The 26,760-nt window shown below is 46.7% G+C and overlaps 1 long non-coding RNA gene across 15 annotated transcripts in view; it reads right to left on the bottom strand.

Annotated features, from left to right (window-relative positions):
* Positions 1-26,760, bottom strand: part of LOC136144681 (uncharacterized) — a 421,108-nt gene that overhangs the window by 157,410 nt on the left and 236,938 nt on the right. For 8 of the 15 annotated variants that reach the window (XR_010658619.1, XR_010658623.1, XR_010658620.1 and 5 more), the window contains one exon: positions 22,183-25,151. The exons of 2 other annotated variants lie outside the window; for them this stretch is intronic. This is a non-coding gene — a long non-coding RNA (uncharacterized lncRNA). Of the gene's footprint in view, positions 1-9,260; positions 9,916-22,182; positions 25,152-26,760 lie in introns of those variants that run through there. 5 more of the 15 variants (XR_010658624.1, XR_010658622.1, XR_010658618.1 and 2 more) reach the window with 4 other exon arrangements.

Here is a 26,760-nt window from a genome sequence, read left to right as displayed (position 1 = left end):
GAAGAATCCTCCTGCCAATGCAGGACACAGGGGTTCAGTCCCTGGTCCAGGAGGATCCCACATGCCATGGGGCAGCTAAGCCTGTGTACCACTACTAGTGTGCCCATGGTCTAGAGCCTGTGCTCTGCCGCAAGAGAATCCACCGCAATGAGAAGCCTGCATACGGCAATGAAGAGTAGCCCCTGCTCGCCACAACTAGAGAAAAGCCTGCATCGCAGCAGTGAAGACCCAGCGCAGCCAAAAATAAATAAATAATTTTCCCATAAAAAAGGTTTAGAAAAGAAAGTACTCTAAGGTTTAATGGCTTGAAACCATTTTTTGGTTTTGGCTTGAAACCATTAACCAGTTTTTATAAAATTCATAATTCTGTGGGTTGGGAATTTGAGCAGGGCTCAGCTAGGAAGTTCTTCTGCTCAAAGTGGTCATGGCTAGACTCACTCACTATACATTTATAACCAACTGGTGGTCAGTTAGAGGCCAGCTGGTCCCAGATGGCCTCGCCCATGTGTCTGGCGGTGGGTGTTGGCTGGTGTTCGGGCCTTTCTTTCCATGAGGCCTCCAGCAGCCTTCTGTATGTGATATCAGAAGCATTCCAAAAGGGTGAAGGCAGAAATTTCAAGGCCTCTGGAATTTACTCCAAGTCACTTTCACCACAATCTACTCATTCAAACAAGTCACAAAATCAGCCCCGATGAAAAGGGAAGGAAAAATAATTCCGCCTCTGGAAGAAAGGAGCAACAAAGGGAGAATACCTAATGGAATGGGAGGAATCTGTGGCCACGAAACAATCTATCACACCTGCCACCTCTGTGAATAGCACTTTCCTTTCCTGCTCTCTAGAATTCCAAGCGTGCCTTTTGTTTCCTGCTGGAACCCTGACTGGCACAACTTATTATTTATGACATCATACTCTACCCTACCCTTCTTCAAAGGGCTTTTTCTGCTGAGCAGTATGTTTTTGAGCTTCATCTGTATTTGCTACATGGAGCTCTAGTTCATTTATTTTCACTCCTCCATCATACTCTTTGTATGAGTTTATTTTGTCCATCCTCCTGTGGATGGACATTTAGCTTAGCAGTTCTTTTTTTTTTTTTTTGCATTACAAATAGTTCATTTCTCTTTCGCACATGAGAGTTCTCTGGGGAGTATAATTAGGAGTAAAGTTGCTCTAGTGTAAGACTGCCAAATTACTCTCCAAAGTCAATATGGTCTTTAATAGAACAAATAGAATCTGAGAGCTGAACATAGTTGAAAAACTGGGTTCATTTTACATTATGCAATTAGCTGTGTTTTGAAGAACCATAGCAATGGCTGGTTGGAATGAGCTTCCCACCCAATATAAGAATCCTTTCAACCGTGTTCCCGGGAGATGGTCAAACAATCCTTGCTTGAACTCTTGAGAATACACAGGGGAAGCTTGTTACTTTCACTGTGATTCTCTCTGCAAAGCAAGAATAATTTTGGGTAAAGAATAATCCCTTTCCTCTTGCAGTGTGGCTGAAGCTCAGGGAACATGGCCTAAAGGGGAAAGAGCAAGAGATGATGAAGGAAGGAGAGGAAGCTGGGGGAGTCCACAGGGGGACATTTCTGCCCTGGCATGGAGGGTGTACTTATCCTGGGGGCAGTGCGGAGTCAGGGGAGGAGGCTGGGCAGGAAAGAAGCAGGTTCAGATTTGGTTTTTCAAAAGTCAGTCTATCTGCAGTGTCCAGAATGGAAAGAATGGAGGCAGTGGGCCAAAGAGAGAACAGTAACGGTGACCCCAAGAGGAAATGATGATGCTCAAGTGAAGAAGTATTAAGGATGGGGAGAGGAACTGGTTCCCAGTGGCTGAAACTGAAATCTGGCATGAAACTCCCTATGGTATTTACTTACATATTTATTTATGGCATTTATGGTATTTGTTTACATACCTTGCTTACTTCCTTGGACATTTGCTTCTTTATCTGTGAAACAAGGATAATAATAGTACCTATTTCATAAGGCTGGTATGATGATAAAACGGGATCTTACATTTAAAAAAGCCTCATAGTGTATGGTCAATAAATATTGGCTGTTCTTATCATTGAATAGCCATGGACAAGACCACAGTAGTTAGGGTAGACTAAATGGCTATCGCTGAGGGACCCAGAAATGCATAGGATTACAGTGCTACAGGTGGGTGGCAAGTGGGAGGGAGGCTCAAGAGGGAGGGGACAGATGTATATACCTATGGCTGATTCATGTTGATGTGCGGCAGAAACCAACACAACATTGTGAAGTAATAATCCTCCAATTAAGGAATAAATAAAATTTTTTAAAAGTACAGTTCATTTCTTATTCCCATGACAGTCTAAGGAGAGCATCTCTGATGGGGAGACAGCTCTCCCCGGGTGTGATTTAGGGCCCCAGGTGGCTCTGCTGTCACCTGGGGCCTTGTTCTCTTCCTCCAACGTACAGAAGCAGAAAGAGGTGTATGCACTTATTAAAAGCCCTGCACCTGGGTGTGGGCACTGCACTCCTGTTCACACTCCATTGGCAAGAACCAGTCACATGACCACAGCCAGCTGCACAGAAAGCTGGGAAACGCAGTCGCTGGCTGAGAAGTCCCTTCTGTGTCCACCTCAGCACGGTTGGCGTTGGAGGCTGGGTGAGTCCTTGAGGTGGGGCTGTCCAGTAGGATGTCAGGTAACATCCTTGGCTTCTACCTCCTACATGCTAGTAACACACACACACCCAGCTCATGGCAAACAAAGCTACCTCCAGACATTGTCAAATGTTTTCTGAGAGCAAAATCACCCCCTAGTTGAGAACTGCTACTCTATCACAGAAGAGGAAAATTCTGGGATGCTGCTGGCCAACTCTGTAAGTGAGAGAAAATTCAAACTAATGGCTCAGTTCCTAGTCCCCACTAGGCAGTGAGCTCCCTTGAGGCGGGAGTCTCCTGGATTTTGTTTGCTGCAGAACTCTCACCCTCATCCTCTGCACCCAGAGCAACACCTGACCCCTAGAAGGCACTTAGTACATAGCTATCAACTAACAAGATGTGCTCTATCAACTAACCAGACTGGACCAACATTCACCATTCAAACATTTTCTGGGAGCTTTCCATGAAGCAAGCCCTGTGCTCATAAAGGATGCCCACTCTCCTTGCATCAGGAAATGTTATAAATAATAATAATAATAATCACCATTTTAAAAGCTCAGACCCACCGGAAGCAGAATATCACATGGGACCTGCCCACTCCCTCCCCACCTCTGCAGATATTGAGCCCCTGGTACTCAAGGTAGAGAGATCCCAGCTCAGGCTGCTCCTCCATGGTGGCTGATTTCATCTCTTTGAAGGACCTCCTGGTGCAAATCCCCCTGCCACGCCTAATGTCAAGCTATTGCCTTCTCTGAAGGAGGACCTGATTATGCCGGAGACAGCCACCTGCAATTTCCCGTCTGCTAAGTGAGGCTCCATGGGGTTTTAATTCTCTTGTTCACTTCAGAGGCCCTCATTCCTTCTTTTAAGTACCACCCCTCCTCCCAGTTCTGAATCTCTGTCAACATCAGCAGACAGGGGCAGGAGATGCACGACAACAGTATGGTTGCCAAGATTTAACTGAATGGCTATATTAATTCCTTGGTTACATCTGCTCCAAAAGAGCCATGAAGAATCAGCCCTTCAGGGTCTGGAAAGATTAAAAAAAAAAAAAGCCTAAGTGTACATTTTCCTTTCCTTCTGGGATATAATAACTACAAACAAATTAGCGTTCGAGCCTAATGTCTGGAAGCATTTACTACAGCGGACCATGAAACAAAAGCTCGGCAGTCTAGGCACATCATGTGTGATATCAAAGAAACCAAAGGCCCAAATAACCTGAAAAGGAACCTGCAAGTAAATACAAGGCAGGACGATAAAGGGGCAGACAGATTATATGTGTAATGAAAAGACACTTACCGGCTCTGTGAAATTAAAATCTCTGAGCCACAATTCCCTCACCTGTAACCTGGAGATAATATCTACCTTGCAGGATTATCATGAAGAATAAATGAGGCAACAGGTCTGAAAATACAAAAAAAAAAGTCTCTGACATATATTAAAATCTTAATATTATGTTTGCTTCATAGAGGGGAAGAAAAGTGAATATCCAGAAAATATCCCTGGCTTTAGGAAGGACAATTGTTAGGAAGAAGTAAAAGTATCATCAAAGCAATCTTCCATAAATAGTATTAGCGACAAAAGAAAACTGTCCATAAAACGATATACAATTCCTTTAAGACATAAACAGGCAGCAACTCATGCGTCCCTGTGAAGGGACCACATGGGATGGAAGCCAGACTCGGTCCTTCCAGTCCCCAAGCCCCATCACCAGCACAAGAAGTTCTATCCTGGACCACCCTGGCGGAGCCAACCTCCCATCCTGCTACCCCAAGAGGCCAACGAACCAAGCAATTACAGAGGGTAAGATAGAAAGAAGGCAGACTGAGGTCTAGAGCAGTCTTGCAAAGCAAGACTGGGCCTCAGCTACCAAAAAAATACAATTCATGAAAGAAAGGCCTGAAGGGCTGTTTGGGCAGAATGTCGCTACCCATACTATTAGACTAGAAACACTATCATTTTGCCTCCAAACCTTATCTCTCAGATGTGGCCAGTGGGAAAGGCACTCCTCCTTCCTCTCATCCTTCCTTCCCTCCTTCCTCCTTCTCTCTCTCTCTCCCTCCTTGATTTCCAGGTCCTGTGTTCTAGAAGACCCTGAGACAAATGCTCTGATGTGGGTCAGCAAGCATGGTAGTTGAGAAGTGTCTCATGAGTCTGGCGATGGTCCAAGAAACACAAGTGCAAATGACATCCTCTTGCACTTTTTAGAGGAGAGCCCCACCGATCATTTTAAATTTGGTCAAGCAGTACCAGGGAAAGCTTTCTGGATCAGAAAAAAAGTGAAAATTCCAGATATGCTGATTAAAAGTGACTCTCCTCCACTGGGAATTTTTGGTGATATGAATACAGAGTGATTTGGTTTCCTGCAAGAGAAAGAGAACCTGGGTGAGTACCCACAACATCCTAGGCATTGAGGCCAGATTTGGAGATGAGTAACATTTATGCATTTGTTCAACAAATATTTATTAAGCTCCTACTACATGTCATGTATGATATTAGTTTAGTCACTAAGTCATGTCTGACTCTTTGTGACCCCATGGGCTGTAGCCTGCCAGGCAAAGACACTGGAGTGAGTTGCTATTTCCTTCTCCAGGTAATCTTCCCCATTAGGAACTGGATTCAGAGCAGTTAAATCCAGTGGGGAAAAGTCATGTTTTTCTGCTCTCAAGTTAGTCACAGTGATACAGAAAAAGAAAACGGACTGCAAAACAGGAATGGTGAATCCAGTGGGGCTGGCCAGGAAGGGCTGACTGAGATGAGTCTCCAGTGTGAGTAGTTGAGAGCTCAGCAGAAACTTTGTTAAGTGAACAAATGAAAGGGTGAGAGTAGGGACCTACACCACCAAATGCAAAAGCAAGCACGGGGACATGCAAAATCACCAAAACTGTCAGCAAGGAAGTAAGTTGGTGTGGTCAGTGTGTGCCAAGGTTGAGAGGTAGTAACAAGAGTAGTGATGATAACAGAAAGATGCTTGGCATTTCTTGACTGTTTCCCGTGCCCCTGGCACTGTTCAGAGGGCTTTAGGTACATTATTTCATTGAATTCATATAACATGAATAGCCTATCTGTACAGATGGGAAAACTGCAGTCTAGCAAAGCTAAGAATTTGCCCAAACTTGCACAAGTAGCAGAGCTGGGACTCTAACCCATGCCAGAGTCTTCACTCTTCACCTCTGGGGAGGGTTTTGTATTTCACAGGAATGTTCTGTGAAACAGTCACAAGTCTTCTGACCTTAGTGCTACAGGTAATGAAGAAGACAGTAAAGGAGGCCATGTGGTCCTTGCTCTTAAACATCTCTTGCTCTTCAAGAAGAAACAGGCATGGGCAGGAGCCTTTAGAGTCTACACAGGCCCTGACAAACACCAGACCACAGGCAGAGACAGAGAGACCCATCTCTGCCTCTGCTCCAAAGTGTGGGCAAGTTGAATGTTCATTTGACTAAGTAAAGAAGGCTTCAGGGAGCTGGTGTCACTTGAATCTGGAGGGAAGAGAAAGCATTCAGGCAGATACCACAGTGTATACAAAGGCTATGACTGCAGCCTGAAATTAAAAGATGCTTGCTCCTTGGAAGAAAAGTTATGACCAACATAGACAGCATACTAAGCAGAGACATTACTTTGACAACAAAGGTCTGTCTAGTCAAGGCTATGATTTTTCCAATAGTCATATACGGATGTGAGAGTTGGACTCTAAAGAAAGCTGAGTGCTGAAGAATTGATGCTTTAGAACTGTGGTATTGGGGAAGACTCTTGAGAGTCCCTTGGACTGCAAGGAGATCCAACCAGCCAATCTTAAAGGAAATCAGTCCTGAATATTCATTGGAAGGACTGATGCTGAAGCTGAAACTCCAATTCTTTGGCCACCTGATGTGAAGAACTGACTTATTGAAAAAGACCCTGATGCTGGGAAAGATTGAAGGCGGGAGGAGAAGGGGATGACAGAGGATGAAATGGTTGGATGGCATCACCAACACAATGGACATGAGTTTGAGTAAACTCCAGGAGTTGGTGATGGACAGGGAGGCCTGGCATGCTGCAGTCCATGGGGTCGCAAAGAGTTGGATATGACTGAGTGACTGAACAGAACTGAACTGAACAAAGGCTTGAGAGCTCGAAAGAGCAGATCCTGGGGGCAGCTGCCTTTGGAAAGTCTGGAGAGGGGGTTGAGGGGAAGCAGAAGCAGTAGGCTTTCCGCCTGGAGCTTGTCTGTGGACCCTGAGTCCAGGCTTTAGGCCGTGAAGAAGCATAGCCAGGGATCTCCTCCAACATTGGAGGGGCCGGCTCTGTGTTGCTTAAGATGGTGGAAATGAAATTCGTGCAAGAAACCCCTACAGGCTTTCAATGTGCTTGACAGCTGTTAAGCTGAGCACCTGGGCCCCTCAGAAGATGCTGTTGGCAAGAGAATGCTCTGAAAGACCCAAGAAATTGTTCTTTCCTCTTCTCTTTTTTCAATTTTTACAGGAAAAAAAGCCCCTTGACTCTGGCTGATGTGAGAAAGCCCACTGAAAGCACTTGAACCAGGGACAAAGCAATAGATAAAGGGGGAAAACACCTGAGGTCAAGCCCTAGCCTGGCTCTGATCAGCTGTGTGCTCATCACAGTATAGCCTCTTCCTGAGGAAGACTACATTTCCCAGCCTCCCTTGCAGTTGCTTGGTGCTACGTGACTGAGTTTTGGCCAGTGGAGTGTGAGCAAAAGGCAGGAAATCCACTTCCAGACCTTGCCCTTTACTCCACAAGACCCCCTTTAGCTCTTTTTTCTTCCACGGTGACTTTGGGGAACCATGCGCTCCAAACAGAGTCAACTAAAACCAACAAGACTGAGACTTGGGCGTAAAATACATTTGATCTGTTAATCCACAGGGCTTCCCAGGTGGCTCAGATGGTAAAGAATCTGCCTTCAATGCAGGAGACCTGGGTTCAATCCCTGGATTGAGATGATCCCTTGGAGAAGGGCATAGCAACCCACTCCAGTATTCTTGCCTGGAAAATCCTATGGAAAATGGAACTGGACTGGCTACAATCCATAGGGTCACAAAGAGTCAGACATGACTGAAGTGACTTAGCATGCATGCACGCTGTTAATCCAGTAACATTTCAGGCTTCTACTGTCCCTGCAACATTGATTCGCCAGTGGTTCTAAAAGCAAGGTCCACAGACCGGCAGCATCAACTTCACCTGAGAACTTCTTGGAAATGCAAATTCTCCAGTCCCACACTAGACCTATTGAATCAAAAAAATTCTGTGCATGGGGCCTAGAAACTCTCTTTGGGGAATTTTTGATACAACCAAAGTCAAGAACCACTGGTTTATTCTAATATGCTACCGTGTGGCCTTCATCTTTTAAGGCTCAGTAACCCCCTCTGTCAAATGAGGGTGAGAACACCTCCCCTTACTGAGTTCAGGTGAAAGGTAAATGTTACAACATGGTTTGATGTGTATAAAGAGTCTGGCTCAGGAGCCCACATGTCCTACCTGCAATCCAGAGCCAGATGACTTGGGAGAGTCAGAGAAATAGTAGCTGGGTGTCCTGCCTTCAGGCACGGTAGGGGGCAGCCTCTACCATGGCCCCCGTGATCTCACCTCTCAGTATCCAAGCCCTTGAGTAATCCCCTCCAGGGTCTGGGCTGGACCTGGTGAGTCAGATCTGATGAACAGAATTCATAAGAGCAATGCTCCTTTCCAGGCTCAAGAGGAGAACTCTTTGCCTCTTGCAGTGTCTGAGAGCTCCAAGCATCCCTTGGCCTGTGGCTATACAACTCATCTCTGCCTCTATCCTCACATGGCCTTCTTCTCTTCTGTCTTCCCTTCTGCTTCTTGTAAGGACAGTTGTCATGGATTTAGGGCCACCTAGGTAACCCAGGAGCTTCCCCGTTGGCTCAAGTGGTAAAGAATTCACCTGCAATGCAGGAGACTCAGTAGACACAAGTTTGATCCCTGATTGGGAGAATCTCCTGGAGAAGGAAACGGAAACCCACTCCAGTTTTCTTGCCTGGAGAATCCCATGGACAAGGGACCCTGGTCGGCCAAAGTTCACAGGGTTGTAAAGAGCCAGACATGACTGAGCACGCATGCACAAGTAACCCAAGATGATCTCAAGAGCCTTAATTACATTACAAAAGCCCTCTTGTCAAACGAGCTCATGTTCCTAAGTTCTGGGATGTGGATATATCTTTCACTGGGGAGGTCACCATTCACCCCACCACATGGCCCAAAGACAGGACTATGAGTCTTGTTCAACATTGTATTACCCTAGTCTAGACACTTCATGCAGTGCTTGACACAAATGAGAATTTGACACAAGTTTGTGAACAGAAAGGCAACAGAGCATTTAAGTGACTGGGCTTTAGAATCAGCTAAACCTCTATTCAAACCTCAACCACTTACAAACGATGTGACGTTAGGCAAATTACTTAACCTCTCGGAACCTCAGTTTCCTCCTGTGGGCATTTTACTCGTATTGACCTCATGGAGTTACTATGAGCATTAAGTTAGTAAGTACAAACCACCCACACCATATGTAGCTTCTAATGGGGATGCCAAATGCAGGCACAGTGCCTGGCACACAGGGATCCTCAAGTAAGGCTTCTTATTCTGACTAGCATGTTGATGGCTGGTGTGGCTGTGGTTCCCACTCTCACAAACCTCCCAGCCTTTCACTCTGACTACCTTGGAGGCCCCTTCTGCTCAGGGTCCCTCAGGGCACCCAGCAGCCCTTCTTGGAGGCAGCTGTGGATGAATATTTGAGCCCCAACCTTCTACTCCCAGGCCGCCTTCCCTTCCCACTGCCTGGCTGGCCTCCTCCAGAGATGCCTCCCAGAGCAGGGCTGGCAGCAAGCTTGCCTGGGCCCCTCATTGTTATTCCTGGCAGGAGGTAATCCTGCCAGCACCCTCAGAGGCCTGTATAAATACCCACAGTTTGTCTTGCATGGGAGCAGCTCAAAACCTCGTGGCATTCTCCCGAAAAGACGGTGCTCCCGACTGGGTTCTAGGAGCCGGCTACTTCCCAGGATGGTCTGGTATTTGCAAGGCAGAGGGAGCGAGTATGAACTGAAATAACCCAGTCCGGGCACTGATGTAGCCAGGCTGCCGGGGAGATACAAGTCTTCGTGTATGGAGAGATTCTCCCTGGAATTTTCCGGCTGTCAAAGCTCTGAGTCACACACCAGTGGCTCTGCATCCCCACTCTGCTGTTGGGTAGCTGTGTGACGTTGGGCATTTTCTCAGCCTCTCTGTGCTTCAGTTTCTGCCTCTCTGAAGTGAAGTGGAGATGATATCCGCTCCCTAGGATTCCTGTAAGGATTAAAAGTGATAGCATAGACACAGATAGAAGAGATTTGCAGCACGTATATCTGACAAAGGGCTTGTATCTAGAATCTGTTAACAACTTTTGTAACGCAATAAGACAAACAAGCCCCTTCCTCCAATGTGGGTAAGATTTAAACAGAAGATATTTGTGATATATACATGAAAAGATGTGAAGGTCTCTATAGTCATCAGTGAAATGCAAATCACAGTGACAAGGCACCATTTCACACCCACTAGAGTGGCCAAAATGAGAAAGAATGTCAATATCAAGTGCTGGTGAAGATGTGAAGCAATTGGGACTCTTACACACTCATGGTGGGAGTGAAAAACTGATATGACCACTTGGAAAAACAGTTTGGTGGTTGCTTCTAAAGTTAAAAATACACTTAACATATGACCCAATGATTCCACTCCTAGGTATTTCCCCAAGACACACGTCTATAAAATGGCTTGTACGTGAAAACACACAGGAGACATTCATAACGACCAAAAAACTGAAACAAATGCCCGACAGTGGATCAAAGGATAAACAGAGTGCAGAATATCCGGATGATAGAATATTAGATAGCAATAGAAAGAAACAGTCACCAGTATACACGATGAACGCCGTAAACACTGCGTGGAGTCAAAGAAGGTAGACATGGGGGACTTGGGCAAACCTAAGACTGATTCATGTTGGCGTTTGGTAGAAACCAACACAGCGCTGTAAAGCAGTTATCCTTCATTTAAAAATAAATAAATGTAAGAAAATAATAATTAGAAAAGAAGAGAGACACTGAAGAGCAGAACTTCCGTCGAAAGTTTGAGAAGAGAGAAACAATCTGTGGAGGCAGAAGTCAGAGCAGTGGTTGCCTTTGTATGTGGGTGGGGAGGGAGGGCGAATGGAAACGGGGACAGAAAGCATTCTGGGGTGGTAGAAACACCCTGTATTCCTGTACTGGGGTGATGGGCACATGGGTGTACGCACCCAGCAAAACTCACCAAAATCTGTACTTCATGTTCCTTGCACTTGGCTGTATTTAAACTAAATCTCAATACAAAAGGTTAGAAAGGGACCATGCATGTTGAAAGCTCAGCAAGGGGGCCAAGGTGATAGACAGAACTCAGTACAAGTCAATGACTATTAGAAAACAGTAAAAAAAATAAAATAAAAAGGTAAGAAGCATTTCAATTATTCAACTGTAGGTTGGGAGTTCAATATGCTAATCTGGATTCTGACCTTAGAACCCTGTCTGAGATGTGGCAAAACCCACCTAAAAGCACTAAGTCTTTTGTGTCCACCTCCCTGCTCTTCCTACCCTTCCTGCTGTGGATGGAGAAGCAAGAGAGGAGTGCTTTGCTGCCTGAAGATGCCATTCTTACGAGCAGTGGGGCAGAGGAAAGGATACCTTTGGGGGAGGGCTGGAAACAGGCTGACTAACAACAAAGCTGCGCAGAGGCCTCCGTGGGCCCAGGGCCTCCCCCACCTCCACCCTTGCACTGCTACATCCGGGGTTTCAAGATGCCAGCTTGGAAACGAGACCGGCCCAGCTGCTTAGGCATCAGGCTCCTGAAGACAGGATGGAGTCCAAAGTCAGGCAACTGGCTGAGGCCCGGCTGTCCCCCAAACTCCCGTGCAATCCCAGGCCAACTGTCCCCGTGACTGGTCTCCCCTGGCAGGATCTTCTGTGTCCCTCGCTCTCTCTGGACGCTCCATCCTCACGATGTCATGAATGTGGCGGCCTGCACCCAGGCAAGGAGACACCGCTCCCACGCGAGCGCATCGGCCGTCCTACTCTTATCTGAGGCCTCTCACTGGCTGCCTGTCTCCAGTGGCCCCGCAGTCTCCGGGAGTTGCTTTTGGCTAGGCCCCCGGTGGTCTTCATCTCTTAGACGTGAGACTGACCAGGAGCTCTCCCTCCCCATCGCCCTGAGATCCCTCCCTCTTCTAGCACTGCGCCTGAGTCGTCTCCCAGGCGCCCTGAGGGTAGCATCGAGAGCTGCGAGCCCAACGGCAGGGCCTCCCTGCCCAGCCCACGCAGTCCACCTTCCAGACCTCGGAGGCCTGACTCCAGCCTGGTGAGAAACAGAGAGGCCCATATTTGCATAAAGTAGTCGCCCACAGCATCTTTTAAAGAGAACACTCTTCGTTGGGGATTACAGCCACAGAAGGAGGGGGGAAAAAAAAAAAAAACCAAGATTTCTCCATCTTCCACTACCAAACAGGGCTGCTGGCTGGGAAACAGCACATATTGAAGATGCAAATCACGTAAGGACTTAGGAAGCTTCGGGGAAGCTATCGTCATGGGAAGCAGCAAGCAGGCCCCACTCTCGGGGCCTTTATCAAAAGACTTTGTCTTTCCCTGCGGATCAGAAGTTAAGAACAGACTGCCCTGAATGACTGAACCTGGCATGTGCATTTGCTGTTGTTGTTGTCTTGAAGGAAAAAGGAGTTCCCATTTCATTTCCGCCCATGACTTGCTATGTACCCAGGACCACCTGCATAACTAGCAAGGCCCATCCAGTGCAAAATGAAAATGTAAAGCCTCTTGTTCAAAGAGAAAAAGAAAAGCTCTTTACTTTATTCTGCACTCTCTGTCTTTATCGGGGGTGGGGTTTTAATTTGCTAGTTCATGTCATGTGCCTCCAGCTCGGGATACTTGAAGGCTGGGCACAGCTGCTCACAGATGCCCTCGGCTTTGCCTCTCCCTGCTCCCGGGTCCCCACCAGAAGCAGAGGGCAGCTGCTGAGTGTGGCGAAGGCAGGGAACGAGACAGCCAGGAACCCATCTGGGGTGGTGAGAAGGTAACCAGGAGGGGAAGCATACATTCAAAGATAAAATTATTAAGAATTTCATGATGGCTGTGTGCAGCTCAGATGCTCAGCCGTGTCTGACTCTTTGTGACCTCATGGACTGTAGCCCGCCAGACTCCTCTGTCCATGGTATTCTCCAGGTTAGAATACTGGAGTAGGTTGCCATGCCTTCCTTAAGAGGATCTCCCCAACCCAGGGATCAAACCCACCTCTCTTATGTATCCTGCATTGGCAAGCGGGTTCTTTACCACTAGCGCCTCTTGGGAAGTCCCAGGTGGCTATGGCAGACCTTTAAACCCCAAGAGTAGACCTCCCCCATCTCTGCCAGTCATTATAGCTTAAGATTAAGACCCTGACAGCCAGCATGAAGGGAGATGTGTGCTCTTCCCCCTTTAAAAAACAAGGATCATAACAGGACCCCCTACATTCAGCTGATTTGAGAATTAGATGACCTAATAAGAATTCTTGGCTCTTATATAGCATACTATTTTATGTGCTCTACAGATAGGAACTTACTTAACCCTCATAAAAAGCTGATGGGTAGGTTGGTACCATTTACACTTTACAAAAGATGAAACCGAGACACAGAGAAGTAAAGCAACTTGCCCAAACCCACACGGCTGGTAAGCAGGTAATTCTTGGCTTTAAGAGTTGCAGCCAAGATTTGAACACATCTGCAGAGCTCCAGAGTTTGGGTCAAGACTGCATAGTTCAAGGCCCCTGGAAAGTAACAATGGTTACTGTTCCATTTCATGTAATCCTCACAATGAGCCAATGAGGTGGGGTTTTATACTCATTAGAGATCATTTCAGAGTGGACACAGAACCTCAGAGAGGCAAAGACACTTACCCTAGGGCCCCAACAGGATTAACTCTAGGAGAGGAGAGGGGTGAGCTAAAGGAATGAGGAAGGATGGTGTAGGTGTGGGGTACTCTTTCTACCCCCTTCTGATGTCTATGTCAGAAGCTTTCTCTATCTCCTCTATACTTCAGTGAAACTTTATTGCACAAAAGCTCTGAGTGATCCAGCCCAGTCTCTGGCCCCGGATTGAATTCTTCTCCTCCGGAGGCCAAGAACCCCAGTGTCTTTGCGTGATTCAGAAACAACCTTTCATCTTGGGAGCTTGTCCAGGATCCTTCAGGATAAGACTTTGTACTTTTCAGATGGGCCTGATAATCTATGTGAGCCTACTTATGCTGACTCCAAAAATCCTGAGTCTGCCATTTGATCCTCAAGACAATGCCTTCCTGTCCTGGGCTCACTCCCACGCTGCATTCCACAATTGGTCTAACTGCTGTGTCTGTGGACCACTCCCTTCTTCAACCGGGGAAGGCTTCCTGTGGTGGACATCTCCACTTCAAGGAAAGGACTTTCTCCAAGTCTGCAAATACCTTCAACAATTGCATGTGATGCCTCTTAAACTGATGGCATCTAACATCCCTAAAATGGACAGATGTAACTATAGACATAATGTGACTTTTCATTTTGATGACTATTTTCCCTTACATTTGTAACTGTATTATGGGGTTTTCTAACTGTCTAAAAGCTTTTAATTTACAAAAAAAAAAAAAAGAGAGAGAGAGAGGGAGAAAGTTTTGGTGTAAACTGTGGGCTCTAGATATAATTGAAAGATTTGAGCTTGAGAGGTATGAAACAACAGGGTATTGTAGCCTCAGAATGCTAAAACCCTAGATCATCAGGGCAGGAGAACAGTGTAAAGATCAATGAATCTGCATCCTGATTTTATGACTGGGGACAGTGAGGCTGGAAAAGAGATGTAGCTCGCCTGATGTCCCAGAGTCAGAAATCACAGTCCCAGGAGCAGATGACTTCCAGCCAGTGTTTGCCAGGTCTGTAGAGTGTCCTGAGTTCATACCAAGTGTCCTGGGTTCATAAACCCGAGAGTCAAAACTGCTCCCAAGAGGCTACTGCTTGATAACCACTGACACAGCGAAATTCTTATAAAGCCCCTTGCTACTAAATAGGCAATTTCTAGTTAGGGTTGCTTTGATCAGTTGTAAAATTTAGCTTAAAAGCCCCACTACTTGTGAAGTCAGACAGACTAGATTTGAAAGGGCTCTGCCACATGTGGCTGTGTGACCTCAGGCAAATTGCTTACCCTCTCTGAGTTTCAGTGCTCTCATCAGTAATATGTCTCCAAAAGGAGATCATTTTGTAGTGAACATGAATTTCTGGAACAGATTCAATGAAAAAAACACCTACAGAGTGTAAACTTGCCTAGTGTGAAAGCTGGCACATATTAAGTACCCAATAAAGGCCATCTTGAATCCATCAGAGGCCAAAGCTACATACCACGTGACAGACAAGTCTCAGGGGAGATGTCAATTCTAAAAGGACTAAAAGGTCTATGGGCGCCATTTTTTCCCCAACAGCATTTGCTCACTTCTTGCCCCTGTGTCACATTTTGGTATTCATAATTCTTGCAATATTTCAAACTTCATTATTATTGTATTTGTTATGGTGATCGGTGATCAATGATCTTTGATGCTTTTATTGTAGTTGTTTGGGAATTTCTTTTTTTTTTTTTTTTTTGGCAGTGAGGTTGTTTTAAGATTTATTTATTTATTTATTTGTTTACTGGCTCTGATGGGTTTTCGCTGCGACAAGCGGGTTTTTTCTAGTCGCGGGGAACAGGGGCTACTCCTCACTGCGGTGGCCTCTCTTATTGTGGAGCACGGGCTCTAGGCACACAGGCTTCAGCAGCTGCGGCTCAAGGGCTCTAGAGCACGGGCTCAGTAGTTGTGGCACATGGGCTTAGCTGCTCCACAGCATGTGGGATCATCCCAGACCCATTTCCCCCGCATTGGCAGGTGGATTCTTAACCACTAGACCACCAGGGAAGCCCAGTGAGATGCTTTTGAATTAAGATCTATGCATTTTGGAGGCAAAGGATACTTTTGCACACTTGGTAGACTACAGTACACTGTGAGAAAAACTTTTATAAGCCCTGGGGGAAAATGAATGAATAAATAAAAGGACTTACAAGCATCTACCAGACATCCCCATCTGCACACCCCAGGAGGGAAAACAGGCAAATTTGGAGAAGTCCACCATTCATCATGACCCAGGAGCCAAGCCCGGGAGGTCCTGGTGGATGGGAGGTGGGGAGGGGAAGTTTGAGGGGGGAGGGCAGTGTGAGAGAACCGGCAGTTTTGGAGTTTCTTTTCTATTTAAGGTTTGGCTAACCCTTTGGTAAAACTCATTTCTGGTTCATGCTCTTAGCAGGAAAATACATTCACGCTAAACAGTAAGAATGGACCCTGGCTTGGAAAGTTCTCAAAGGTTCTCACATCTCTCTTGTGTTTCCTGCAACTGAGGGGTGACATGAGTTATGACTCGATTTGAATAATTGTGCGCTGACGATTTACAGGGGAAACACCCAGGGCAACTTTCTGACTGGGGGGTCTTATGACAGGATAGATTTAAATAAAGAAAATCTGTGTCTGTAAGTGAGGAAGACTCTCCCTGGATGCAGAGACTGGGAACACACAGTGAATAACAGGGATGCTCCAGAGCATGGACATTATCAGAAGAAGCATCTAAAAGAGAATGGCACAGGGTCATAAGCACCAGGTAGAGAAAAAGTAAAATGTGTTGCAAGTATGTAACTAGAGCTGGGGCTGGGAGTTCAGGCGGGGTAACATTTCAGGCAAAAAGCAAAGGCTGTGGATGACCTTCTCAGGGCTGTTGTCACGAAGTATCATGCACTGGGTGGCTTAAAATAACAGAAATAAACTCTCACAGTTTTGGAGGTGAAAAGTCTAAAATTAAGGGTACAACAGGGTCACACTCACTCTAAAACCTGTAGGGTAAGATCCTTCCTAGGACTTCCCTGGTGGCTCAGCGATAAAGAATCCACCTGCAATGCAGGAGACGCGGGTTCGATCCCTGGGTCAGGAAGATCCCCTAGGGGATAAAATGGCAACCCACTGCAGTATTCTTGCCTGGAGAATTCCATGGACAGAGGAGCCTGGTGGGCTACAGCCCATGGGGTTGCAAAGAGTCAGACACTACTTAGGGACTAAATCACAACAAGAAGATCCTTCCTTGCCTCTTCCAGCCTCTAGTGGTCCTGCCGGCAATCCTTGGCATTCTGTGGCTTGTAGTAGCATCACTCCAATCTCCGCCTCCATCTTCAAGTGGCCTTTTCCCTCTGCATCTGTGCCTTTCTTATAAGGACTCACAGTCATTGGTTAGGGGCCATCCCAACCCCTGTCCAACCTCATCTGAACTGGATCACATCTGCAAAGACTGTTTCCAAATAAGGTGGCATTTACAGGTGCCTCGGGCTAGGACCTGAATCTGTCGTGTGTGTGTGTGTGTGTGTGTGTGTGTGTGTATGTGTGTGTGTGTGTGTGTGTGTGTGTGTGGACAAGGGAGACCCATTCTATGGAGTTCAGATAGCAACACAGTTGCATTAGCAGCTGCCCAAACCCTGAGCTAGAGCTGGAAGGGTGGGAGATGGCACCTCTGGGGACATGAAGAAGCCAGCGTGCCTACAGCACAGTGAGCGGAGGGAAAGCCAGATTCCACGGTCCTGGGGGACAGGGAGGATCTAGGTGGATTCAGCACTCTCTGAGAAAGGCACGCCTTTTCCAGCTCATGCCAAAGCGGACTGAAAGAGGCTGACGCAGGCAGCAGGGAGGGAGGGAGGCAGGCAGGGAGTCGCGGCCACTGGTGTTTTCATAGTCGGATGCACCGCACCTGCGCCCAGCCTGCCGCTCTGGAGAAGTGGACGTGAGGCAGAAGCCTCCTGGCAGGGGTGTGTTCTCTGCTCTGGAAAACCAGAGGCTAAAATTGTCCCCTTTACCGCACGGCTGCTGCCTGAGTGCATCCTGACAGGCAGCCGGGGAAACCAGAAAATGTTTTCCTGTGCAAAAATTATGGTCCCTTGGCTATATATAACAAATGTATTTTGGTCTTTGAGATATATATATATATATATAATGTATATCTTGGTAGATATGCTATATATATACATATAGCAATATTGAAAGTTTCAAGCATATATTAATACATAAAACACATGTATCTTATCACTTTATATATATATCATGTAGACCAAAAGGTTTATGCTTGAAATAAAAGTTTATGTTCTGTGCAGGCTGTCTTTGGTATTTATTCCACAAGTATTTACTGAGCGCCTACCACATCATACATGCTGTTCCAGGCAGGGGCTGAGATGAAAACTCCTGCCCTCTTGGAGCTGACTTTCTAGTGGGATTGCGGAAACTAATGGATCACCCAAAACAATAATAAAGCACGTTAAAAGGCACCAAGGGCCACAGAGGAACATCCAGCCAGGAAAGGAAAGAATGGGTAGCCTGGAGTGTGGTTGAGTTTGGGTGTTAAATACAGTGGCCATGCTGGCCTTGCTGATGGAGATGTCAGAGCAAAGATGCAAAGGAGGTGAGGGAGTGGGAGGTGAGGGCCAGGAGGAGACCGCGGGTGCAGAATCCCAAGGCAGAGCTCACAGGGAGTCTGCGGGACAACCCGGCAGGAGGGCAGGGTGGGATGTGCTCAATGGAAAGAGCTAGAACATGATGGGGCAGCAGAGCTGGATCTCATGGACTTCGTAGACCACTGTAAGGCTTCCCTGAACAGGATGGGAACCTGTGGGAGTCGGGGGTTGAAGCAGAGAGGTTCGATGCTCTGGCTTCCGTTTCAAAGAGTCACCCGGGCTGTCTTGGGAAGAGATTGTAGAGGGGCAAGGGCAGAGGCGGGAAGGATAAAGAGCTGTCATAATAATGCAGGCAAGAAATATAACACTAGCACCAAGGCAGGCGAGGTGGGGAGTGGGAGGAGTTAATAATCCGGGTATACATTACCGACCACCTGGAAGTGATGGGTGAGTGAGAGGAGTCGGAGGTTGACTGACACCAAGGCTGCATGTAGCCTGAGCAGCTGAAAGATGGCGTTGCCATTACTGGTGATGGAGAGGACCACACACGAGGAGCTGGGAGGAAGATAGGAAGTTTGTGATGACCCAGGTGGAGACATGAGGGAGGCAGCTGAAAGCCCCCAGGCTGGAGGGGGACAGAGCATTTGGAAGACATCTGAGTAAGGAGGACAAGATATCCCTGAGACCAACGGAGCTCTCCAAGGTCTTGTGCGTAGATATTGGTTGGCCAAAAATTTGTTTGGATTTTTCCATAGGATGTTATGGAATAGAAATAGAATATATTTTAGAAAACAGAGATAAATTAGAAAAGAAAGGCAACTAAGTATCAAGGCCTCAAGGCAAGAGTTGTGATTCTCTAAGATGTAGGTTCAGGAAAAGAAGGAAAAATGGGCTAAGGGACCTAGGTGGAGCAGTTGGGCAATCCAGGAAGGCAGACGAGGGAGCTGTTTCAAGGGGGGTTTACTGACTGCGTCAAAGACAGTTGACTGTCCAGTCAAACAAGACTGGGAACAAACACTGGCAAGTACACTTAGATTTTGAAAATGAGGACAAGACGCCTCCTGGCCCACATGGATTTTCTGTTCTTACTTCTTGCTTCAGACGCAATAATAACTAGGTTATCTTAAGTCTGAGTACAATCTTAGTTTCTGTCAATCCTTCCTGCCAGAAGTCCATTCACTCCTAGCATTATAACACTCCTGGTGTTATAGGCTGCATTGTGTTCCTCCGTATTCACATGCTGAAGTCCTCACTTCCAGTATTTCTGGATGTGACTTTATTTGGAAGTTGCGTGTGTGCTCAGTCGCTAAGCCATACCCAACTCTGCGACCTCATGGACTGCAGCCTCCTCTGTCCCTGGGACTTCCCAGGCAAGAATACTGGAGTGCGTTGCCTTTCCTTCTCCAGGGGATCTTCCAGACCCAGGGATCAAACCCAGGTCTCCTGCATTGGCAGGTGGGTTCTTTACCCCCGAGTCACCAGGGAAGCCCCTTTCTTTGGAAACAAGATCTTTAAAGAGGTGAGTAAAGTTAAAATGAAACCACTTAGGGTGAGATCATAATCCATAAGAGAGACATTGGAGATTCACACAGAGAAAAGGCCATGTGAGGACACAGAAAATGGCTGCCTGCAAGCCAAGGAGAGAGGCCTCAGAAGAAACCAAGTCCTCTGACACCTATCTTGGACTTCTAGGCTCCAGAACTGTGAGAAAATAAATTTCTCTTTAAGCCTCTCAGTCTGCAACATTTTGTTACAGCATCTCTAGCAAACAAATCCAACTGAAAAATAGGAAATTATTCTTTATCTTTGCATCTCTTACACCTAACAAAATCATGGCTCCTATGATCATAAAGCAGATGATTATTGAATCAAAGGATAAGAGGGCTTTTGATTTCCAACATACAGCAATGTGATTGGCTGTATTCCTTAAAATAAGGTTTGACTATCAAACAAGATGAAATGTATTTTCTCTTAATATACATGAAGTCAAGAGGGAGGGAGTTCAGGACTAGCAAAGGACTTCCTAGTTTGGGAGATTCTTTAATAGTGTTATATTACATTCTACCTCATGGTTCAATATAGCTGCTTAAGTACCAACAATTACTTCTACATTCTAACGAGCAGGAAAAAAGAAGGGGTGCTCCCTCTTTCTTTCCCATTAGGAAATCTTCAAAAGACACATTCAAGAAGGATACTTGTGTTTCTATCCTAGTGATGAGAAACTAGTCATGTGACCACACCTTGCAGCAAGGGAGGCTGGGAAGTTTAGCCTTTATTCTGGGCAACCAAGTGCACAGCTGAAAGACAGAGATTCTATTATTAATATGAGAGGAAAGTGTAGCCCTTCTGGGCACTACTCTTCCATGAGTTCTCCCAGTAGAATTCTGCAACCAGTGCAGCAGCCCAACCAAACTTCCCAGGGGCCTCTCTGCATAGCATCCTAGGGAGCAGGCTGGAAACCACTAAGCCTAGATCAACAGAGCGAGAATTTCCTCTGCAAATGGGACATACTATCTCTAGAGGTCCTCACTGGGATCCAGTGACTGGAAAGAGAAAATGGCAGAATACAAATGATATGTACAAGACTTAGAGAACGAATTTATGGTTGTCAGGGAGAGAGAAGGATGGGGGATGGAGTAGTTTGGGACTTTGGGAAGGTCATGTACATACTGGTATATTTAAAAATGGATAACCAACAAAGGCCTACTGTATAGCACATGGAACTCTGCCCAATGTTATGTGCCAGCCTGGACGGGAAGGGGTTTGTGGGAAAATGGGTACATGTGTATGTAAGACTGAGTTCCTTTGCTATTCACCTGAAACTATCACAACATTATTAATCATCTTTATTCCAATACAAAATAAAAAGTTAGAAGAATGATCTGTGCAGACTCCTTGAGAGGCTATCTGGGGCAGGGAGTACAAAAGAGTGTGTGTTGGGGGTTGGGGGGACATGGATAACCAGCCTCTTCTGTCCCAGAGATGAGATGTGATGGAACCTGTCCTGGAATCAATGAGCCACATTACCAACCTGGATGCAGAAGCAGGAAGAGATGATGAGGGAGGCAGAGGGAAGCCCCCTCCAGTTCTGGACATGTCCCCCGAGAGATCTGCCTGCCTCCTTAAGCGTGTCTAGGTGCCAACCATCAGAAGGCAGCACTGCTGTACCTCTGCAGGTCCAATGGGGGGTCAGCTGGAGCATCAGCTGTGGAGGGCCTGGAAGTCATGCCTCCTTGAGCTTGGACAGGAGTCTGTCGGGGCCACCGGAGAATCGCTATGAAAGTACTCCTGGGGCAGCTGACAGCTGCTCGCAGAAACTACAGAGCACACTCTTAACAGGTGAGGTTAAACACAGCATCCTACTAGGAGAGCCCAGGGTGGGAACAGGCTGGAAAGAAGACACAAGGAGCTCTGACGCGGGGGAGCTTCCTCCTTTCAAGTTCTGGTCCGCCACTTGCCAGCGAGGTGACCTTGGGCAGGCCACCTCCCTTTGTTGAGGCTCAGTCTCTAAAGCTAAAAGTGACAAGGCTGAATCGAATCACACCTGGGCTTCCAGTCAGCTCTGGAATGTCAACTTTGGCTCTGTGTGATTCTGCGTTACAACCACGGCGGTTGTTGACGTTTAATGGCTAAGTCGTGTCCAACTCTGTGATCCCATTGACTGCAGCACGCCAGGCTCCTCTGTCCTCCACAGAAGGTGGGAACAAGAGGAACACACGTGTGAGTTCTTCCTGGAATCCCCAGCCCTCCATGTTATTTTTCGCTGCCCCATTTTCCAGGGTCCTTGGCTTGTAGCTCCTTCAATGATCCAAAATAAAGCTTGTCTTCTTATATTTTCCAAGTCCCAGAGGCTTCATTTATTCCCTCCCCAATCAAAGATCAATTTCCACACGGCAGCTAGAGTGACCCTAAAATGCAAATTACCCGCAGAAAATCCCTTGCTGACAGTCCACTGTTCCTAGTGTAAAGCCAGTCTCCATACTAGGACCTACAAGCCCAGCATCGCTTGGCTCCTGCCCACCCCCCAGCCTCCCAACGGACATCACGCTCCCTCCTTGTTACACAAGGCCACACGTCTCTTCAGTTTCTCAATGCTACTAAAGTGTCTCCCATCTCAGGACCTTCGCCTGAACATCTACCCCATTCCCTGTAGCTGATCCTTCAGGTTTTGGCTTCAAGCTCACCTCTGCAGAGAGGGCTTCTCCCCATCTCATCTCGTGTGTTCCCTGTTTCCTCTTTCTCAGCCCGGTGTTTACTCCTGGTGTATTTAAACTGCTTTAGTGATCTATTTACTTTTCCTGTATTAATTTAATTTGGGTTGGCACACCCAGGGGAGCAGGGATCTCGTCTATAAATATGTATAATACTATATGCTAAGGGCTAAGTGCTGGAGGCAGTCACAGGATATTGAAATAAATGTGTGCTTGCATAAATATCTAAAACATTTAACAATGCATATGTTGAAGAAAGGACAGAGAGAGGAAGAGAGGATGGGAGGGAAGGGGAAAGAGAGGAAGGAAGGATGCAAAATCTGGGATTTTGCAGAACTGAAATCTAGGTCTGTCTACCTCAGATTCCACTTACTTCCCATGCCCTGCTTTGTCATCAATCAATAAACAAACCATCCTGAGGCTGGCACCAAGTTGGGGAATATGGATAATTAAGGAGCTTACAATGTAATTGAGGAAGCAAAACTAGCACGCATATAACAGGACAGTGGACGTGAAAAACAAAGAGAAGTCATTAGCAAAGTTTTTGTAGAAGCATGTTAATTATGGAGAATGATACTTATGACACATTTTTAACTAAAAGCAAATTAGAAAGCAGCATGTTTTCTATGTGTATATATATACATATAGACAAAGAAAAATGTTCTGGATGATTATACACCAAAGTGTCAACCGACTATATTCAAATGAGGTGATTACTTGTATTAATTTGTTTATTGCTGTTGATTTAAATTTTATGTAGCTATTATCATTTTTTTTTTTTTTTGTAACAAGAAAATTGTAGTCAGAGTTACTTTTTATATAACAAGTTACTTTTAAACACACATATAATTTCACAGGAAGCTGCAATGGTCCACTGTGATTCCCAGAGGAAGGGTAGGTCAATGGTCAAGAGTGGCTTCTGGAAGGAGGGGAAGGCATGAACTGAAGTGGTTCAGGCAGGAGGGGAGGACATTTCCTGCTGTCATTTGTTCACAATGACCCTGGCAGCGGTGCCTGACCCCTCATCAGTGTCTGCTTCTTCAGGCCTTAAAGCAGAAGTGTGGCATGTTGGCTGGGCCCTTGAGAGGCCTCTCTGGTCTGACCTTGACCTAGAGTCCTACACACCCTCAAATCCAAAGTGTCTTGATAGCATCCTTTTCTGGAAAAGCTCATGATTTTGTATCACCCAGGAAGAAGGAGCGAGTGAACCAGGTGGCGCCCTACGCAATGACGTGGAGATAGGGAATTGAGTGAAGTGGCCTTGGTGGGTGACCAGCTCCACATCAGTCAGCTGGCTGACCCTGGGCAAGTCACTTAATCTCGGAGCTTCCGGTAACTCATCTGTAAAATGGCACAATGGCTCTCTCACGGGGCTCTTACAGGGGCCAAGTAGGACAAGTTCTGTGAAATGAATGAGAAAAGGATAGAAACAGTTGCTTTCTAAGCAATAACTGTCCACACATGCTGCTGCTGCTGCTACTGCTAAGTCACTTCAGTCGTGTCCGACTCTGTGCGACCCCATCCCTGGGATTCTCCAGGCAAGAACACTGGAGTGGGTTGCCATTTCCTTCTCCAATGCATAAAAGTGAAAAGTGAAAGTGAAGTCACTCAGTCGTGTCCGACTCTCTGCGACCCCATGGACTGCAGCCCACCAGGCTCCTCCGTCGGTGGGATTTTCCAGGCAAGAGTACTGGAGTGGGGTGCCTTTGCCTTCTCCGGTCCACACATGCTAGCAAGTAATTATCCTACGGAAATTCACCAGGAGCAGCAGCAGCACACCTCTGTTGAATAACCAAGAGGGAGGGTACATCACAGACCCTGCCCGTTCTGACCTCTGACCTCTGGAGATTGAGATGTCTGGGCAGATGGCCATAGAGGGAATACCCATAGAATGTGCCCAGGAGGAAATCAGGTGCTGCCGGTTTGCTGGTCAGAAAGGAAACCTCTCCAAAGAAGGGGTTGGTGGATGAAGAGGAGCCTTGCAGAAAACATCTTCCTACTGAGCACCTACTATGTGCCAGGAACCGGATTCTCTCTAATATAAGACCCTTCCAGGAGTTGGCTTCCCAGGCGGTGCTAGTGGTGAAGACTCTGCCTCCCAGCGCTGGAGGCATAAGAGATGCGGGTTCAATCCCTGGGTCAGGAAGATCCTCTGGAGGAGGGCATGGAAACCCACTCCAGTACTCTTGCCTGGAGAATCCCATGGACAGAGGAGTCTGGTGGGCTACAGTCCACAGGGTCACAAAGAGTTGGGCCAGACTGAAGCGACTTAGTATGCACCACGTAGTTATCATCACCACCATTTGAAAAAAGAGGAGATCGAGGTGCAGAGCATGCGGATCACGCAGCCAGAAAATGGCCTCTTTGCTTTCACTCTGCTCACAGCGATCAGTCTCCACCGGAGTGGAGGGGCCACCACCGGAAGCGCGGGTTTTGTCGAAAGACTGATGGTGCGGTGAAGAGGGGACAGGGGTGACTTGAGAAGCTCTCTGTTTCCCTCGGCAGCTGTTTTTCCATTCTCACCTGTGCCCTGTATCGACCCTGTTGATCGCAGAGTCACCATCCCACCATCAGCTTTGAAAGTGCACAGTTCCCCTGGTGTTCGAAGCTTCCTGCGCTCTTCTTTGTGAGGTTCTAAACCCCGGGCTTTTCTCTCTCTCCCCAGAATGTGAGGGTCTCAGCCACAGCCCTGGGGCTACAGAAGGGCCAAGGCTCAGGAGCAGGAGTCAGCCACACCTCACCATCTTCACCTTTGTCCTCTCTTTGGGGTTAGGAGTGTCTGTTGTCCTGACCTTCTGGAGGAAAAAGGAAGAAAAAGATCTGCTGAGTATGAAATGGTAGCAAAACAAGGGCGTAGCCCGCATCTCTCAGCTGGCACAACGGGCAGGAATCCTTTCAAGTAAAGACTGCAGACTGCTCGATAAATGCCATGCAATCTAGAAAGATCCCCATCACCACATCACAAAATCAAGATCCTGAGAGGTTTCTAACTGTGGGTCTTGACTCTCAAGAGGAAAGACAACATATAACACAGATCTTTGATGATCTCTCTCCCAAACCAGCAAATATATGATTTACTGTGTTATAAAAATAGCTAGCTAGTTACAATGTTTTGGGCACCTGATACACTAGCTGATTTAATATCCACAGCCACCCAACTTGGTAAGTATCACTGTTGCCACTTTATAGACTGGAATATTGAGGCTAAGCAAGGCTAACTATAGTGTCCTAGGTCATTCCAGTGATAACAATGGGAGAGTGAATCAGAAACCTGAGTACTTTGTGCCCTGGACAGAGTGGATCCCTTCTGCTCCCTGTCAACATCCTATCCATGGGTACCATTTGGTCAGCTGTATCTAGTGGGTCATCCCTTTTTATCTTGACTCATCTCCTGTGTGGTTCTCTAAGCCTGAACTTGGTGCAGAACACAAGACCAATCCCTAATGAGTCTGCGAACAACTCACTAGTGGCTTGAGTTTCTTTTCACACAGAAATGAAAGTAACACTGTCTTAAAAGGAGAGTAGGAAAGCACAGAAAAGTCAGTTCTGCCCATGCCGGAATAATGTGGTAGAATTAGAGCGTCAAAGGAAAAATTAAGCGTCTTAGAGAGGGCAGTGAGAATACGTGCTAGCTGCTTGCTTTCAGTTGGTAACTGCCCACACACCTGCAATCAGGGGAAAATGAAATCTGTGGTCACCTACAGACAGGTTGCCCTTGACATTCAGAGCCAGAGCCACAAAGATTTGCTATTGAGTCTGATAGTATATATTTGAGGCTTTGTAGCTCATATGTTTCTCTCAAAACTACTCAACTCCATCCCTGTGGCAGAAAAGCAGCCCTAGACAATATATACACGAATGGGCAAAGCTGTGTTCCAATAAAGCTTTATTAACAAGATCAAGCAATGGGCCATTCTTGGTGTGTGAGCCATAGTTTGCTGATTCCTGGCTTAGAACAGACACAACAACAGACTATTTAATGAGAATTGGTAGTATGGTAGGCACTCCACATATTTGATAGGTGCACTCCACACAAAGTGTGAATAGACAGGTGCACTTCACACAAAGACATTGTGGGTTCGGTGCCAGACTACTGCAAAACGACAAATATCACAATAAAGTGAGCCACATGCAGTTTTTATTTCCTCAGTTCACATAAAAGTTGCATTTGCACTATGCTGTAGTATGTTAACTGTGCAACAGCAGTGTGTTTAAAAAACAAGGCTCAGGACTTCCTTGGTAGCACAATGGATATTTGGTCCAGGAAGACTCCACGTGACTCAGAACAACTGAGTCCAAGAACCGCAACTGCTGAGGCCTGCGCACCTAGCGCCTGTGCTCGGCAACCAGAGAAGCCGCCGCAATGAGAAGCCCACGCTCCTCAACAAAGAGTAGCCCTGCTCT

The sequence above is a fragment of the Muntiacus reevesi genome, chromosome 12 (genome assembly GCF_963930625.1).
Source record: "Muntiacus reevesi chromosome 12, mMunRee1.1, whole genome shotgun sequence".
NCBI lineage: Eukaryota > Metazoa > Chordata > Mammalia > Artiodactyla > Cervidae > Muntiacus > Muntiacus reevesi.
This window is presented reverse-complemented; position numbering and strand designations above follow the sequence as displayed.